Genomic DNA, 19,158 nt, shown 5'->3' with positions numbered 1-19,158 from the left:
TTGTCTAGATGTCATGGTACCAAAATGTTTGGCCTCAACAGGATGATTCATTGTGATCCTAACCTTTTTTCATGCGCCACCTCAGACACATCAGGTCAAAAGTTCCCTTTGAAGAATTTGGTTCACAGTAAATATCTCAAAATGGGTTTAATTTACATTGAATATTTTCAGTGGCTAATAACGATGAATTTTGATCACCATGATCATTCCTGATAGGGGTGTGCGGAGACGTCATTATCTGTATCTGTATCTGTTTCTGTTCAACCAACAAAATTATCTGTATCTGTATCTGTATCCGGATACACAACAAGAAGTGGGTGTGGTGTATACCGGAAGTTTCTTTTACATTAGCCTACAAGAAGTCACACCTAAATTGATTTTCTAAACTAATATTCATTGTCAATGCAATTGTTGTCCCTTCAAAGCATCACATTGATGTAATGTTGACATATAAGTCAAAAAGTCAGATATATTTCTACCTTTTCATCACTCTCTCTCTCTCTCTCTCTCTCTCTCTCTCTTCTTTGTTCTCAGAATACGATCGAAATTCAGGGAACGAAAATATAAATAAATAACAGCCCAAATCTCAGGCTACTCACTGTTAGTAAATGAGGACCAGTGTTTTACTTTTAACTTAATTAAGGTATCCCTTTAACTGGGGGAAATACAGCTGTATTTCATGATTATTTTTTATCTCTATCTCTATCTCTCCCCCTCCCTCTTTTTTTACTTTTGTTTTACTAAACTAAGATTTAGGAACAATATATGTATCAACGTACCAATCTCATAAACCCTAAATAATATGTTAGCCTTTCCACAAAGCCACATGTGATTTTAATGTGTCAAGTTTGCAGTTTCCGATTTTATTGTATAGGTCCTGAAGTAGGCCTAGCTGTATACGCATTGATTGACAGCTGAAAAAGTACAGGTCCTAAGCATCAGTTTGATGGAAACGTTGTGGTGTTTGAAAGAGTTTAAGCAGTAGGCCTAGTGAATGTAAATACATCGGGGAAGGGCTGACGGTGACTCGGGGTGCAGCATATTCCATTGGTTCGTCTCTTCTCCGCCACGGCAGCGGCCGGGTTACGAGGAAACTCACATAAAAACGGCAGCAAATGCGATCGGTAGAACCCTCTATTCAAGGGAAAGGGCGAACGCGCTGCATTTATCAGTGGATAAAAAGAGAGAGACCGCGGGTCACGGGACGCGCCTGGTCCTCTCATGTCCACCGCAGAACAGCTGTTAGTGTAATTCTACCTGTTGTGTCATTGAGGCGGAACGCGCTGCGTCAATTAGGCGCATAATATTAAAAAAAAAAATCCCCGAATAATAACGGGACTATTCGGAAATTATCCGTATCCGTATCTAACTCATTATCCGTGCTTATCCGAATACATATTCGGATTCGGGCTCATCCCTAATTCCTGAGCACCTTCATGCTCCCCAGAGGAGGAACCCCTTACATTTAACTCCATGAGCTCAGACCCTCCAGATCTCTTTGTCAGCTTTATACACTATATATAAAACACTGTAGCCCTTATATCAATTAAATGTGCTTTAGATATCCATAGTCCATAGAGGATGAACCTCAAAGGTTTTGTGACCCCCCGATTGTTCCTAATGCACCACCACTACTCCAAATAGTCCAGTTCTCTTCTAGACGTATGTTAATCTATTAGGCAGATTGCCATGCTATTTGCACATTTGTGCTCCCAAGAGGATCAACACTTTGAATAAATGTTAGCGATTAGAATTCTACCGGCGAGGCTCTGGGAATCTTAATAGTAATGTAAGGATTTCTTCACTCTGCACTAAGTGAAGCCAGCCTCTATACAAACAGGGCCAGGCTATCCATTCATAGGGCCGCGCTAATGTGATTTATGGGACATCCATTTGCAGTGGAGCAGAATGAGAGAGTGCGCGGTGCGACCCTTGCTCCCTACCTGGCCATGCTTACACAGTATAAAAAGCCTTCGCAGCAGGTGACCTCCCATTGGGATGGCATCAGAATGCACGCCATGACTCCCCGGGTCCGCCAACTCCACTTTGAATAACTACGCGCATATATGGGTGGCATACATTATCAGCAGGCTCTCTGATGGGCATGAATTACGAGGCACTTTTTTAAAGTATCCTGCTACGAGGTCATATTTTACCTGTACTTGGTTGTTGATTCGATGAAAGAATGCTCTGCCTTTTTAATGGACAGTGGAGTTGGAAGTGTTTTAAGAATATGGGAGCTTTTGCCTTTTTTTATTACGCTGTAACTTACCTGGATTTACTGGCATAATGAAGTTTCAAAAGGGCCTCTTGTTGTTGCTTACATTTAAGTGTTTTTCATTGTATTTCCTCTGCTTTCATCATGCCTTCCCAGTTGATTTATTGCTAAAAGGTCCCCTTGTAAATACACCTAAATAGCAGAGTGTCTGAGTTTTAGTTGGGGGAATTGAATAGCAGCGGTGTTGGCTGAGTGGCAGTTTCCACGCTCCCTTTTTCTAAATCCCCTTGTGTCGTGAATGGTAACCCTGTTGTTACTTCTGGGCCATATCATTTAAAGGTTCCCTTTTTGACAGGGGTAGGGACGAGGGGTAAGCGCTGTTAGGCAAGTTCCTGGTGGTAGTGGGGAGGTGGTTATATTTTTTCCAGCTCCCCTGGTATCCCCTGCTATAGGGGTCCAGGGAGGGTGGGATAGCTGTGGCATCGCGCCTCAGTCGCTCACTTTGGGGGTTAGGGGGAAAAGCGTTGTTGGGTGCAGATCCGGAGCACCGGAGTGAGAAATAAAGCTGGCCGACTGCAGAGAAGGGAAAGGGAGGGAGGAGCAACAAAGGGTGGCTCGGGGGCTCTGTAAAGGGCAGTGAATAATGGGTCGGTCCTTTCACAGAGGCTGCTAACCTTTTGGCAGCCACCAGCAAACTCCATTCTCCTCCACCGATCGGGGAGGACAATGTGCCCGGGCCTGGGCTTTTGAATGAAGCGCTACCACCAACAGTGTTCCCATTCAGCGGCTGGTTGGGAACCATCTTTTTGGCCATTGTCCTAAACTCTGACTCCTACCCCCAGAAAAGCAGAGCAGGAAAAGGGGACAGGGGGAATATCTAAAGCCAAACTCCCCCCCACACTACTTCCCTCTCCTCTCTCTGCTTCTCTGAGCTCTAATCTGTCCTTGCGGGATGGTAGAGGAGTTCCATGAGGCAGCCTGAGCACACAGCCCTTCTAGGGGGGACAGTCAGTGTTCTGCTGCCCGGCATCCACCTTATCTGAGGCCCAGGCGTCATAATGCAGCTTACGGCCCCATTGAGAAGACATCTGATAAGCCTTTTCCTCCGTGGCCCTTTTAACCTGCTAAACTGTGTTTATCTCCAAAGCTCTTCAAGGCCTCAGGGGAACAATGCTGAGAAGGAACAGCGTTTAGCCAGCCAGACCTCACTATTGAGTCACATCAACAACAAAAAAAGCCCTACTGCTTTATAGTCTGCGTTGATGTGTGGGCCACTTTCATGAGAGCAAAGCCAAGCACGACTTGAAATGCATCCCCTGATTGTTTTCCTGTGCTTTGAAAATGCATGTATGCTGCATCTAGCGAAATATTCCCCTTGTTGATTCAGCGACCCCTTGATGTAAAGGATGATTGTTTTTGTTTATTGAGTTACAGTTTAATCGTCTTTGTATGCACGCAATGTAGAAACAATTACTATATGATTTTTCTATACAGCAATTTAATTACGTAGACATTTTTTTCAAATTTAAGGAACACTGTTTAAATATATGCCACTAATGGCTGTAAAGGAACAAGGTGCTAAAGTGGACAAACTAAATAATTCTGAGGTAGACAGACCATGTGATGTCTAAACCCCAGGCCTCCCTGAAGGATAGAAAGCATGTCCGCTAAATGAGCCCCTGAAATGATAGCATGAGATAAAATCAACAGTTTTTCCCCTCTTCCTTTAAGAAAAGGAAAGGGTAAAAAAAGCCTTTGTGTATTGGAGTTTGTTTCTTTTTTCCAGCCCCCATTCAGAGTGGCTGGTCCGGTTCAGGGGAGAACAGTTTTACATTACAACTGTGAAATCCTGGCATAAAGGCGTCCTTTGTGGTGCGCCATTATTTTCACACAAATATAGTCCATTGTCACCGCGCTGAAGTTAATTTGATCAACATTGGGGACATTTAACTGTTTTGTCCGCTGAAAAGGCTTGTTTCATGCTCATTTTCGGGGCATTGAAAAGCAATGATTGGCAGAAAAATAATGTTGCCGTTAACAATTCAAAGCAATTAGTTTCCCATGGGGAGGCAGTGGGCCGCACTGGCCACCACACAGCCATGCTTTGTCATTTTATGGACGGTCATCAGTCAACTGTCAGAGCATCTCAAAGAGCCCTCCAATCTAAATGTTTCCCTTTGGGCTTTTCCCAGAACAACAGGCTGAAAGAGCAGAGAAAGGCCGGCCCAGTCTCCAGCCAATAGACATGTTGAGCTGCAAGAGGGGGGACTGGATAATCACAGGGAGATCCTCCATAAAGCCAGAATGAATTTATTTAACAGAGGTGTGTGTGTGTGTGTGTGTGTGTGTGTGTGTGTGTGTGTGTGTAACACTTGTTTTGTTCTTCTTACGAATGCTTACACATACACAAGCTATATATCTATACTGTAGAGTATATGAATAACATTGTCTGACAATTTTGCCGTTCTGTGTGTGTGTGTCTTTGTGTGGGATCACTGCGTGACTCTGAACTGCCTTCTCACCCTGGGAGGCCTGAAGGTGCAGAGGTTAATCTTCCCCAGTGTTTCTCTGCTCATAGTGGACCTGTTTATTTCTCACACACACACACACACACACACACACACACACACACACACACACACACTAAGCTCCAGCATTGACTCTTAAGAGAGGGTGGGTGGGACACACAGACATGGCACCTCCAGAACTTAGTTGTCTTTCAAGCTATTACCCTCCCCCAGTTTGCTACTTTTTTATAGAGGAACATCAGCCATTTAAAGATGTGTCAGGTACAACCTTGGCTCCAGTCTCTCTCTACTCTGAATAATATCAGTTCATATTTTGACCTTTTTGACCTTGCAGACGACCCAAATTGCCATGACATCCTGGTGTTAGCCATGCAGACAAGCATACCCATGATATGTCAGTATTTTGCTGATGATCTACTATTGAAACTAAATCAATGTAGTGTAGATTAATTTATTTTATTAATTCTGCCACAAAGCCAGAATTTCTTTAAAGTTTACAGTATGAAATCAAAATTGAAATACAGCACCAGCGTGTCACAACTAAAGCAATCAAGGGAAGTGTTTCCCAAGAGTGTGTGCACAGATTTTGTTATTGGTTGGCTGACCATCTTTGTCTGTACTGTACATATACCTCTTATTACCTCTGGCATTTTATCAGGTAGCACAGGCATTGCCAAGTTAAACTTTTTGTTCGCCCAAAGTTAAACATTTGCTGTTGGGCCTGCAATTGTGTCCCTACGGCAGTTCTATCCCTATTACCCAAAATATGTATTAGAACGATTAAAGGTGTTACTGTACAATTCAATTTTGGCGTAGGGCCCCTCATAAAGATAGTGCCACAGCCTATGTTGTACCTTACTGGTGGTAGGACCGAGTCATCAAATTACTTGGAACCTGGGAAATATGGCCCCTCCCCCCCTGGATGTTTGGAGGACCAGGGCAGTTGCACACTTTGCCTGGCTGGTAATCCATTCTTGAGTACTGGTGGTCTGATATTCATTTCAAGAAGACACTATAGACTTCCATTCCATTATATCCATGGAGTAGTGATTCAGCAGACACCTCTCACTGACAGCTCCAGTGTTTCTTGTCCTCACATTACCTCATGTGTTGGCTCCATCTTCAGTCCAAGGTATCTCCCCCCTTGTCTTGGGGCTAGAGTTGACTTATTCCCTAACCTCTGTATGACCGCAGCAACATCCTAGCACCCCCTTCAGCAGCCTATCTTTCCTGCGTGGTGTTTCCTTGGTGGGGTGGGCGTTGCCAAGGTGCTAACAGGGGGGCGGGAGGGGTAGGGCCGGTCCTGCAGTGTCAAAGGTCCTGTCAGGGGCCAACCCTGGCCTTTTCAGAAAGATGTCACCCAGCACATTCTTCACAATGTTAACATTCTCCCAAATTTCTCAACATTTACTTATAATGGATGACTGCGCTCGGTCCGGCCATTGTGTGTTAAAGTCAAAATCTGACCGGCCAACTTATGGTAAATCATCTTGTCAATATAATCATGACATGGCCCCCCGTTGGCACCCTCATAATCCCATATAACCTGTCCATTATGGCTCAGTCTAGCTGTCAATCACCGCATGTAATCTGGCCAAGAGTCAGTGAGGGATTGAGGCCGATGCGAAGGAGAAAGATTTATAATCAGGTGCTGTATGTGTTATTTCAGGATCCATGTGTGTTATCTGTGCAATTGAGACGCTGTCTTCTCGGTGCACGAGCATTTTACAGAGTCACATCCACATGTGTTTGTTCAATTCTATGAGAGTGTGTTTGTGTGTCGTGAGAGAAAAGTGGAATCTGAAGGAGAGAATGTGCGGTGGCCTGCTTTGTGCGAGCGGTTTTAAGGAGCCTGGGAGCAGAGTCGGGGGCCATGTTATAAATTAGCGTCTGACCCCTGTCTTTGTGTGGCCCCCACTAAGCAAGGTCCTGACGAAGGGCCCCCATCCCCAAGCCTCAGTGAGAAACGGCCCCCGTGAAGAGCCTCTTTCAGGGGTGTCACCGCGCGATGAATTGGCCAGGAGAAGCATGTTTATAGACTGTGTAAAGGAGTGCGTCTTTGTGGGAGAATGTCACTGACACTGTTACAGTTTGCCTGAATGAACTGTGATGACGAGGCTAATGGGTGTGGGGGCCCCCCCAGCCGAAGGGTGAGGGTCAGCCACGGTAAGGGCCCCCCAGGCTCTGGACCCCCCACCCACAGGAGCCCTTTCACGCCCAGTAGCTGGAGCTAATGTCGCAATTCTTCCTTTTCCCTCCACAAAGGAGAGAGAAAAAAAGTCAACTTTCACACCAGCGGGTCACCATGAGTGCTTTAGGAAATGATCGTGTAAACAGAGTGTTACCTTCTGACCTGTGGCTGATAGCAGGCCGCGGGTATTAGACATGGCTGTTAGAGGGATAAAGCTACAGAGCAATAGAGGAGGGAGACCTCCAGGCTCTGGAGTAAAAACACAATCCAACTCTCTCCCCATCCCTCCTTTAACCCACTCTCTTATCTATTTTAATATTTTGTTTTCTTCAGGATTAACATATCGGACATATTGGATTTACTTCTCCTTACATCCTTCACCTTTAACAGCAGACGTGGTAAAATGTTCTATTAGCACAAGGAAATACAGAAGTTCCCACGCCTATAACGACGGCACTGACGCTTGTGTACGGCACTTTTACTGCCCCCCGTCTCCCATTCCAGCCAACAGGATAAACTAGACCCTAACCCCGTTTGAATAGAGCTGAGTCTCTTAGCACCGGGATGTAAGGTCATTCATGACATCAGTCCCAGTTTGAGTGTATAAATGAGCTGCTACGTACACACACACACACACACACACACACACACACACACACACACACACACACGTACACACACACACACACACACACACAGATGGATCGATGGATCCCAAAGTGGAATTGAAACTTTTTTGATATCAATACCTGAAAAAGAAAATGTCAACGTCTGCTAATGCTTATAAGACCTACCTAACTGTTTCTGAGTCTATCAAGGCAAACAAAATCCATTTTTAATTTAGGCTGTTTTTAATACTGTCATCACTCTATCAATCAACTATGCGTAGAGCTGAAATGTGGTGTCAATAAATCGATTAGCAGATCGACAAAAAGTGATTTTTCAAACAAAAACTCCAGTTTTACTGTTTCCAAATTCCTAAATGTACTGCATGTATGGGAGAGAAGAAAAATGGGGGAGGAAGTTTATTTTATTCTATATTGCACATTGAGAAAAAAGATGAAATGTTCAGAAAAAAAGTGGAAATATTATTTCCTGACTAAAGACGTAATACAATGTTGAGAACAAACTCACATTTTGGAGTAAAGCTTGAACGACGTTGACTTCCGGGATCAATAACCCATGAGCAAAACGTCACTAAAACACAAACGATGCATCCATTGACAGATGTCCAATTGCGATCTGGGGTATTGTTTGAAATGTTCAGATCTTTTGTTTGATTATAAATCATTAGTTGCAGCCCAAAAAGCAACTAGAATTAAAACAATCAATATTATTAAAATAGCGGATAAAAAAATGGACATTGAAGTGTTCCTTTATCCCAACATAACTGCAGAAAAGGATGAAGTCAGGTGTCCATCATGTAGAGTGGAACAGCCTTGGAAAATTAACAACCACAATTATTACCCTGGAGCACTTCAATTCTAGTTCCCATCTTTCTGTTAACCCTCTCTCTCTCTCTCTCTCTCTCTCTCTCTCTCTCTCTCTCTCTCTCTTGTCCTATGGGACAGAGAGACAACGTAGTTTCTGTTTAATATAATGGGATGTCAAAGTTACATACTCTCTATTTAATAGAATGGATGCGTCCCTCTCCTCTTTATTCCAGTCACCTTTGCCTCCCTGCCATTCCCGGTCTGCATGGCGGAGAGAAGAAGTGGCCGTGCTTTACGACAGCCGAGACCCACCACTAAGAAAGAGGCTCCCTTCTCTCTTTACGGCCTCATAAATATATTGTTATCTGAGCCTGGGAAGTCCACACTGAGATTTATCCACACGGTTTAGAGGAGATAAGCGAGCCAAGCATCCTGAATCATTAATTAAACTATGGGGGTTGTGCTGAGTTCCACCTTAATTTCCTATCTATGCTCCGAATAAAAAGACACCTTTAAGTAGGTTATGAGACGTAAGAGTTAATTATATGTCGCTTAGGTGCTATTTCTTTTTGCTTTATTGTTTTGCATTTGGATGCACTGTGGTGAGGTGCCCAAAGATTTTGAAATAGTCCATGACAAAGTGGATGCATACACTATGACACTATTCTCTCAGGTTTCAAAACAAACAAAGTATAATGATTTAAAACCACTTGCTAGACAAGAGATGTGTCACATTTAAATATCCTTGGGAGCAACAACAAACAAAACAATCACTTTAGTCTCCAAGTGAAGCAAAGCCTGTGTACTTGGATAACTGGATTAAGGCGAGACACTGCAGGCAAAGACATTGTATTCAAGCACACAGTCAAGTTGGAGATTTTTGTCTATTCTTTTTTCCATAACTTGTCTTTTCGAATATTAGTATAAATAAAATATCCGAAATGTACATTAAGTTGTTTATTTTACTAAACTGTGTTTAATAAGGACATTATCGGGACTTCCGGTGGCCCGGCAACTAGAATGGCAGCATAGAAAGGAGCTCCTGCATCGACATAAATAATACCCCGTAATTCAAGTTCTTAACACGGCTAAAGTGAGTTAAACTCAAAGAATGATGGGTGGGGGTAAAAAGAAAAAGGAGGGAGACAGGTCTCAAAGTCAAACCGACCGAGAAACTCGAAACAACGGCAATGCTAGCAGTAGCGAAACTCGCAGTGAAAATGGCGACGACACGGAGGATGAGACTGCACCTGCCACACTCAGCTCCCTGAGGAGAGTGGTGAGTGAGGTGGTAGCCGCTGGAATGCGGGATCTTAAATCAGAAATGAAAAAAGAACTGTCGCAAGTAAGAACAAGCTTTAAAGAAGACATGAAAAAGCAACTGAACGAGCTGACTACCGAAATTAACCAACAAGTGAGTGCCGCTACCGGCAAAATAGAGGAGGTGGCGGAACGACTGGGAGAAATTGAGAAGAACATGACAGGGAAGGAGAAATGGGACATTGGCGTTAAAGACACTCTTATCTACGGTGGCGCTGAGCATTCACCAAATAAAAAAAAGTTTCACAGCAGGATCTCGTAATTACGAGATAATATCTCGTAATTACGAGATAAGGATCTCGTAATTACGAGATAAAGATCTCGTAATTACGAGATAAGGATCACCCTCTCATTCATCAATAACGATGTCTGTGTGTGTGTGTTTGTGTGCAGACGAGGTGAACCTAGCCATAGGAAAACGTAGGCAATAGCCTTGGTTTCCGGACTACAATGGGCCCCATAATCAATACAATTATTTAAAACATTTGTTTACTGTTCATTCATTCATTAATCAGCGATCGCATCGGAAAATGAGGGACACACTTTCACTTTTTATATGCAGTTTGTTCATTATGAGCCACCGGAGCCACCGTACTGTGTTGCCTCATCCAATCAGAATGCCCGGTGGGCTAGTTCACTTTTACCTCCTGTTTGTTACTGTATCGGAACGCAGTTTTATTGAATGCTTTGATTAAATGCAGTCGTTAAACTCGGTGTAATCCATGACTCATACAAACACATAAGAACTTTCTACAAGGAGGGCATGACAATGAGTATAGCCATGTCAACTTTGTGCAGATATGCAGTCACTGGGACTATTCAGGAGAAAAGCCCAGTCGGACCTCAGCAGCTGATCACGGGCGTAAAGCCGAAAGTGTGTCCCTCAGTACCCGATGCGATCGCTGATTAATGAATGAACAGTAAACAAATATTTAAAATAAGTGTATTGATTATGGGGCCCATTGTAGTCCGGAAACCAAGGCTATTGCCTACGTTTTCCTATGGCTATAGGTTCACCTCGTCTGCACACAAACACACACACACAGACATCGTTATTGATGAATGAGAGGGTGATCCTTATCTCATAGATATTACGAGATATTATCTCGTAATTACGAGATCCTTATCTCGTAATTACGAGATCCTGCTGTGAAACTTTTTTTTATTTGGTGAATGCTCAGCGCCACCGTACTTATCCAACTGCTTAACAATCAAAAGTTTCTCCAGGAGAAGATAACGGACTTGGAAGGGCGCTCAAGGCGTAACAACATAAGGATTTATGGCATCCCCGAAAACGCAGAGGGCTCTTCTATGCTACGGTATGTGGAACATATGATTCTGACTGAACTGGGGGACAACGTGGGCCTCCGCGGAGAGGGGAGTCTGGGAATCGAGAGAGCACACAGGTCGCTCGGCCCACAGCCACCTGCGGGCGCACCCCCGCGCTCTACAGTGCTGCGGTTCCTACAGTTTAATATTAAGGAGAAAATCCTCCACGCTGCATGGAAGAAACCCATCTGTGTTCAAGAAAAGCGAGTGTACTTTGACCACGATTACGCCGAGAATGTACAGCAGAGGAGGAAAGAGTACACTCCCATCAAAAAAGTGCTCAAAGAAAAAAGGATCCGCTTCCAAACTCCGCTGACGAGGATGCGCGTGCACTTCGATTCAGGCACGGTCACGTACAGCAACGCCGAGGATGCCGCGGAGGATTTAAAGAGACGTGGATTCACAGTGGGTCCGCTATCGTTAAGAAGATCCAAAGACATCACCGTGGAGACCATCAACAAACTTCTACCGTGGAGTACAGCAGGGACTGGGCGAGCAGGGAACGCGCATAACTACCAGGAGAGCGCACGCGAGAAGCTGAAGGTGTTTCAGAGGCCAGCCAGCCAGGATGCCATAATAATGGATGAGTAATTTTCTCCGCCCCTTCCTCATAGAGATATGTTAATCTATCTCCACCTGTAAGTTCATGGTTCTTAAGCAATCAATACCTTAATTTAATGTTACAATAAGCTAAATAAGCTATAAACATAAAGGCACAGTAAAGACTCATGTGGAACATGTGACCTCCCTTAAATATAAGTCATTATAGCAGTGGTTCGATGCAGCTGACCTTCATAATAGGCCACCAAGTTTCCGAAGTACTGCTGAGGGGCCCCACTTAGTGGCATTCCCCCCTCAACCTAAAGAGGTTTCAAGAGAACCTCCGAACTGGAAGACCTGTTCTGTAAGTTTATCACATGTTCAGTGAATGTTATATCTTGTGTTGTTTGTGTTGTGAGGGCTTTGACTGAATTCTTAAAGGTACAAGAAAACATGTGTATGGTGACTAATGTGAATGCAGTATTATAATATACAGTCTTGGAATGTGAATGGCATAAACAATCCCATCAAAAGGAGCAAAATAGTTGCAAAGTTGAAACGAGAAAAAATTAATATAGTTTTTCTGCAGGAAACGCATCTGTCTGCTATAGAACATGAGAAATTTAAGAAAATTGGATTTAGAAATACCTTTTTCTCCTCACACAGGACAGGAAAGAAAAGGGGAGTAGCCATTCTTATTCCGAATTCTGTTTGTTTTGAATTGATCGCAGAACATAAAGACAAAGAGGGTAGATTTGTTCTAGTCCAGGGAAAAATAGAGCAGGAAGAAGTTACTCTGTGTAACGTATATGCACCCCCTGGTAGCAGCATCTCTTTCTTCAGGGAGGTATTTAACCTCATTGCTGCAGAAACATGTGGCACATGTCTATGTGCAGGGGACTTTAATTTACTTCTTAATCCTAAATTAGACACAACAAATCGAGTGAGAAGAAAGAATCTCTTAGAAAAACAAATAAATAAAATTCTGCAAGACCTTGGACTAATTGATATTTGGAGATATTTACACAAACACGATAGTGATTTTACCTTTTACTCTGCAAGGCATAATATATACTCTAGAATCGATTATATCTTCATGTTTAGCAGAGATTTCCATAAGGTGAAAGATTGCACAATTGGACAGAGAGATATTTCTGATCACTCAGGTTTAACTTTGAAATTTACTTTAGATAGAAATCCTAAAACTACTTTATGGAGGCTGAATACTGGTTTATTAAATAGTAATTCATTTAAAACTGAAATGGCCAAGGAAGTAGAAACTTATTTAGAACATAATGATAATGGAGAAGTCAGTCCTGCAATTCTATGGGATGCAGCAAAAGCATTTCTTAGAGGAAAAATCATCGCTAAGTGTGCTAGGCTAAAAAAGATCAGAGATAAAAAGCTGTCAGACTTGCAGAAGCAATTAAAAAATCTTGAGCAACTTCATACTACTAACAACGACCCCTCTTTACGTGAGCAAATGAGGCCTGTTAAGCAGGAGATAGACAAAATTCTTAGTGAGGAAATTGAAAAAAAAATGAAATTTTTGAAACAGCGATATTATGAGGCTGGGCCTAAAGCGTCTAAAATGCTTGCATGGAGAATTAGAAAACAGCAAGCAGAAAACTCAATTCACAAAATTAGGGATCCTATCACAAATAAGGTAACTACTAAATTAGAGGAAATTCAGAGTGCATTTGAAAAATATTACAGATTACTATATACACAGCCAGACAAATCAGACAGACTTACAATCCAAACATTTCTCTCTTCTTTAGATCTCCCCTCAATAGGTAAAAATCAAAACGAGGAGTTAATTTGTGAAATCTCAACTGAGGAAATAGATAATGGAATCTCAAATCTTAGAGCCAATAAATCACCAGGCTGTGACGGATTTCCTCCGGAGTGGTATAAGTGCATGAAAAAACTCTTGGTTCCTTTACTGAAGGCTTCTTTCAACTACACTGTCAGGGGTGGGGCTCTCCCGCCATCATGGAGCGAGGCATTTATTTCAGTAATACCAAAGGAGGGAAAAGACAAAATGGACTGCAAAGGGTATAGACCAATAAGTGTCTTAACCTTCCTCCTGTCTTAACTTGCTGTTACCATCCATGGTGTTAGCGGGTCGGTTTCGACCCGTGTCTGAAATCAGCTGTAAAAACCACTAAAAACAATTATTTATCATCCAGTTTGTTTCTCATCTCTTGGTTACCTTGTTAGGCTTCCTTATCCATGAAAATATTGTTTTTAATATTTTTGGTGTAGGCGGTTGGGCCTTTTTTTTTGTCAGTATGCGCCTTAATTTCAATAAAAAAAATTGTAAAATGAAAAATAAATATTTGGTTGTTGTGTTACCTGATTATCACTGAGGGGTATGAGAACACATTTCTTAACTAAATTAGTTTTATTTATTTTTTCATATTAATATTATTGACCTTTTTAACATCTATGGTGTTACTGGTCAATTACGACCCATATATATTTATTTCAGAAAACAGCAAAAAAACTTTTATTTCAGCATTATACAAACACACAATGAAAACTAGAAAAAGTCACAACACAAAATATAGATTTGTAAGGTCAAATACACAACAACCAATCAACAAATCAAACCAATCGAAATCAATTACTAGTTCCAAAACTAGTAAAAAAAACTGAGTAAAAGTCTCTGTGTGCATGTGTATGTATGTGTGTACAGATGTGTGATAAAGAGCAACACTTTTAGTGTTCTTTGCAGAGATATTTCTTGCAGGTAAAGCACAATACGTTTATCTTTCTGTCCTTAGTGCTTCGGCAGACCTTACACCACTTAGTTTTAGAATCAGGAGGCCATTTTGACCAAAAACATGATCCATAACTTGGCTCACTGTACAGTCATATGAAAAAGTTTGGGAACCCCTCTCAGCCGGCATTATAATTGACTCTGCTTTCACAAAAGAAATTTAAAAGTGGTATGTCTTTAATTTACCAGTAACAGCTAAGTACTGGGATGTTTTCCAAACAAAGATTTTTTGAAAAGCAGTATTTGGTTGTATGAAATAAAATAAAATGTGAAAAACTGGCTGTGCAAAAATATGGGAACCCTTGTGGTTTTGTTGATTTTAATGCCTGTAACAGCATGTAAAACTGATGACTTTAAACACAAAGTTGGTTGGATTATGTTGTTAAGCCTTGAACCTCATAGAAATGTCTGTTTAATCATGAGAAAATGTATTTTAGGTGCCTAAATGCAAGTTGCACTTCTCTTTGACTCTCTGCTGAAGTGAAACAGAATGGGATCATCAAAGCAGCTCCCAAAAGATCTGAAAAACAAAGATTGTTCATTGTCATGGTTTAGGGGAGGGCTACAAGAAGCTTTCCCAAAGGTTTCAATTGTCAATTTCGACTGTAGGGAACGTTGTCAGGAAATGGAAGGACACAGGCATAGTGGCAGTTAAACCCAGGAATGGCAGACCAAGAAAAAAACAGGAGCGGCATAGGTGGAGGATTGTGAGAATGGTTGCACACAACCCACAGATCACCTCCAAAGACATGCAAGAACATCTGGCTGCAGATTGTGTATCTGTACATCGTTCAACAATTCAGCGCAATTTGCACCAAAACATCTGCTTTTTATAAAGACCAAATAACTTAATTTTTGTCTCATCAGTCCAAAGCATTTTCTTCCAATATGAAGCTGGCTTGTCTAAATGAGCTTTTGCATACTCCAAGCAACTGTATCTGTGGCGTGGGCGCAGAAAGGGCTTCCTTCTCATCACCTGGCCATACAGATGTTTTGGTGCAAATTGCACTGAATTGTAGAACCATGTACAGATACACAATCTGCAGCCAGATGTTCTTGCAGGTCTTTGGAGGTGATCTTTGGGTTGTGTGCAACCATTCTCACAATCCGCCGCATATGCCGCTCTTGTACTTTTCTTGGTCTGCTAGACCTGGGTTTAACTGCAACTGTGCCTGTGTCCTTCCATTCCCTGACAACGTTCCTTACAGTAGAAATTGACAATTGAAACCTTTGGGAAAGCTTCTTGTAGCCTTCCCCTAAACCATGACAATGAATAATCTTTGTTTTTCAGATCTTTTGGGAGCTGTTTTGATGATCGCATTCTGTCTCACTTCTGCAGAGAGTCAAAGAGAAGTGGAACTTGCATTTAGGCACCTACAATACCTTTTATCATGATTAAACAGACCTTTATATGAGGTTCAAGGCTTAACAACATAATCCAACCAATTTTGTGTTTAAAGTCATCAGTTTTACATGCTGTTACATGCATTAAAATCACCAAGACCACAAGGGTTCCCATATTTTTGCACAGCCAGTTTTTCACATTTTATTTAATTTCATAAAACTAAATACTGCTTTTCAAAAAATCTTTGTTTGGAAAACATCCCAGTACTTAGCTGTTCCTGGTAAATTAAAGACATACCACTTTTATCTTTTTTTGTGTGAAAGCAGAGTCAATTATAATGCCGGCTGAGAGGGGTTCCCAAACTTTTTCATATGACTGTATATCTCCTCATTTTTGAATACTGCAAATAGGAGATGTGCACTCTGCAAGTCACCAACTCTATACTGAATTGGCCTCACATGTATGGATATGCCCGTCTGTTTGTTTCGCTTTTATGCAGGTATAAGGGTGAAAAAAGTCAAAATGAGAACCTCCCCAGAGTTCACATGATTGGGAGAGGAGCTGACTGTCATTGTGTTGGCTGACAGTGCACTTATGATTTCAGTTTTGGCTCTAGTTATTGTTTTTTACATCTTATTCTATAACCGGGTCGAAAACGACCCTAACACCACCAGTGTTATAATTTCCACCAGAGCATTTTATAATTAAGTGAAACATTTTTTATTTTTTTTATTTTGTTGAAATGGAGGTTCCTGACAAAGTCAAGAAATCTTGATGCAATAAACAAAATGTAAGTGGTTCTTTTATGCATTTGAAATCCAAAACGGGTCGGTGGCGACCCTAACACGAGAGGAAGGTTAAACATAGACTATAAACTGTACGCAGCTATATTGGCTAAAAGATTAAGCACAATAATGCCTTCCTTGATAGATGAGGACCAAACAAGTTTTATAAGTAATAGGCAAACACACGATAATATTAGAAGAGCCCTAAACATTATTAATCAAATTTCAAAAGGAACATCAAGCGCAGTCCTTCTCAGCCTTGATGCCGAGAGGGCATTTGATTCGGTAGGATGGGATTTCTTATTTCAAGTTATGGAAAGATTTGGTTTTAGTGATTCATTTATACAATGCATAAGAATGCTGTACTCCTCCCCAACAGCGAGGATAAAAGTTAATGGGAGCCTTTCGAATCAAATAATGCTACAACGAGGATGTAGGCAAGGTTGCCCATTAAGTCCACTACTTAATTTTTTTATCGAGCCCCTTGCCCAGGCTATCAGAGAAGAGACTGCTCTGGAGGGTATAGATGTGGGAAGTGTAGAGAACAAAATTTTTCTATATGCGGACGACGTCCTTGTCACAATTAAAAATCCTGAATCTGGTATCCCATTGCTTATGAACATCCTGGGAACATATGGGCAATATTCTGGTTATACACTGAACGTACAAAAAACCCAAGTCTTGACCTTTCATTTTACGCCCTCAAAGCAATTGATGGACAGGCACCAATTTAATTGGAACCAATCACAACTTAAATATCTTGGTGTCTCACTGACTAAAGACCTTTCACAATTATATGATGTTAATTATAAACAGATAAATAAGAAAATATATGATGATCTGGGCAGGTGGAGCTTGCTCCCCCTCGACCTCGGCAGTAAAATTCGGACAATCAAAATGAATATTCTCCCAAGATTATTATACTTATTTTCAGCACTTCCAATAGAGATTCCTGCAAAACAATTCAGAGAGTGGGATAAACATTTTTCAAGATTTATTTGGAGCAATAAACGACCAAGGGTGAGATACTCAACATTACAACAGCCGGGGGAGAGGGGTGGCATGGCCCTGCCTTGTCTTAAAGATTACTATCTGTCAGCTCAGCTGAGGTATCTTGTATGTTGGTGTAACTCATCTTATGAAGCTAGGTGGAAAGATATTGAGCTGTCTTTAATTGAAATACCTATCCAGTCAGTTCTGGGTTGCCCTGGCAGGTTTAATGATGTTCACCAGCTACATAATCATTGTACTAGTTTCTCTCTGAAAATGTGGTCAGATGTAGTAAAGAAATATCAGCTCTGTAGAGAAATTGGAGTGTTGAGCTGGCCTGCATTCCATCCACACTTCCCTCCAGCTATACAGGACCATAGGTACAAACAATGGACTAAGCGAGGAATCACCTCCTTCTGTAGGATAATAAAGAACGGAAACCTAAAATCTTTTGAGGATTTGCGTCAATCTTATGAGTTGGGTAAAGAAGATTTTTATCGTTACTTACAGATCCGCCACTTTTTTCTGAAAACAATAAAGACCCCTAATTTAACTGAACCCTCGAAAATAATTAAAATTTTTATAGACGCTTATGATTCCAAAGGTATCACTGGAAAACTATACAAAAGCTTTACTTTATTGAATAAAAACTCAACAGATTATATTAGACAGCGCTGGGAAAAAGAAGCTAATATAGTAATTCCAGAAGAAACGTGGCTTCAAATTTGGAAAAATCAATCCACTTCCACAAACTCTTATTTCTGGCGAGATTTTTGTTGGAAGAATTTGATAAGATTTTTTATTACCCCTAACCAGACATCAAAATTTAGCGGTACGCAGGTCTCCTGCTGGAGGGAGTGTGGTGGGATTTCTGCAGACTATGTCCATGTTTTTTGGTCTTGTCCTTGTATTATACCTTTTTGGAGGGAAGTGAGAGAGTTAATTGTGGAGACTCTGGACATAATATTTGACTTTTCTTTTAACTGTTTATATCTTGGAGAACTCCCTGAAGGTCTCAGTAAAGGAGACACTTACCTCCTGAAGATTTTCATGGTTGCAAGTAAAAAAGCAATTACTAAATGCTGGCTCCAGAAGAATCTTCCTACCATGAGACTCTTTACAAACATTATAAACTCTATCCAGGCAATGGAGAATTTGACTTTTGTGCTGTGGCTTCAAAAGGATAAAGGAGAGGAATACTGGAAAAAATGGGATCGCTACAAACATAAAGACTCCTGATTCTATTTCACTCCATTCCAATGTGAGAAATATTTGTATTGTATACTGCACCTATGCTTTTCTTTTTTGTACCTGCTTCCAAATGTGTGTACTACTGTCATGCCCTAGCCCTCTTTTGTTTGCTTGTTTGTTGTTTTATGCTCATATATAAAACGAAAAATAAAGTATAAAAAAAAAAAAAAAAGAAATAAGGACATTATCCCAACATTATATTTTTTCAGTACTAAACCAAAAATGTCAACTTCTTTTGGCACGATTCTAAAGGTTATAACAGAAACATTTGTTCATATGATGTTATTGTCTGATTAATGATACGTTTTCTTCTTTAAAAACATACCTAAAATGAATGTTTAAGACCTGTTCATAGTATATTTGGATCTATAAAATGAAAAAGTATCCAAAATGTGTTCTTTAACAACTTTGGACTCTTATATGTTGTAAAAATAAATACAGAT

The 19,158-nt window shown here is 41.2% G+C and overlaps 1 protein-coding gene across 1 annotated transcript in view; it reads left to right on the top strand.

Moving 5' to 3' along the window:
* inpp5a (inositol polyphosphate-5-phosphatase A) overlaps positions 1-19,158 on the top strand; it is a 150,300-nt gene that overhangs the window by 87,753 nt on the left and 43,389 nt on the right. The window lies entirely within an intron of this gene.

Source organism: Ammodytes marinus, assembly GCF_949987685.1.
Source record: "Ammodytes marinus genome assembly, chromosome: 11".
In the NCBI taxonomy this organism is placed as follows: Eukaryota; Metazoa; Chordata; class Actinopteri; order Uranoscopiformes; family Ammodytidae; genus Ammodytes; species Ammodytes marinus.
This window is presented reverse-complemented; position numbering and strand designations above follow the sequence as displayed.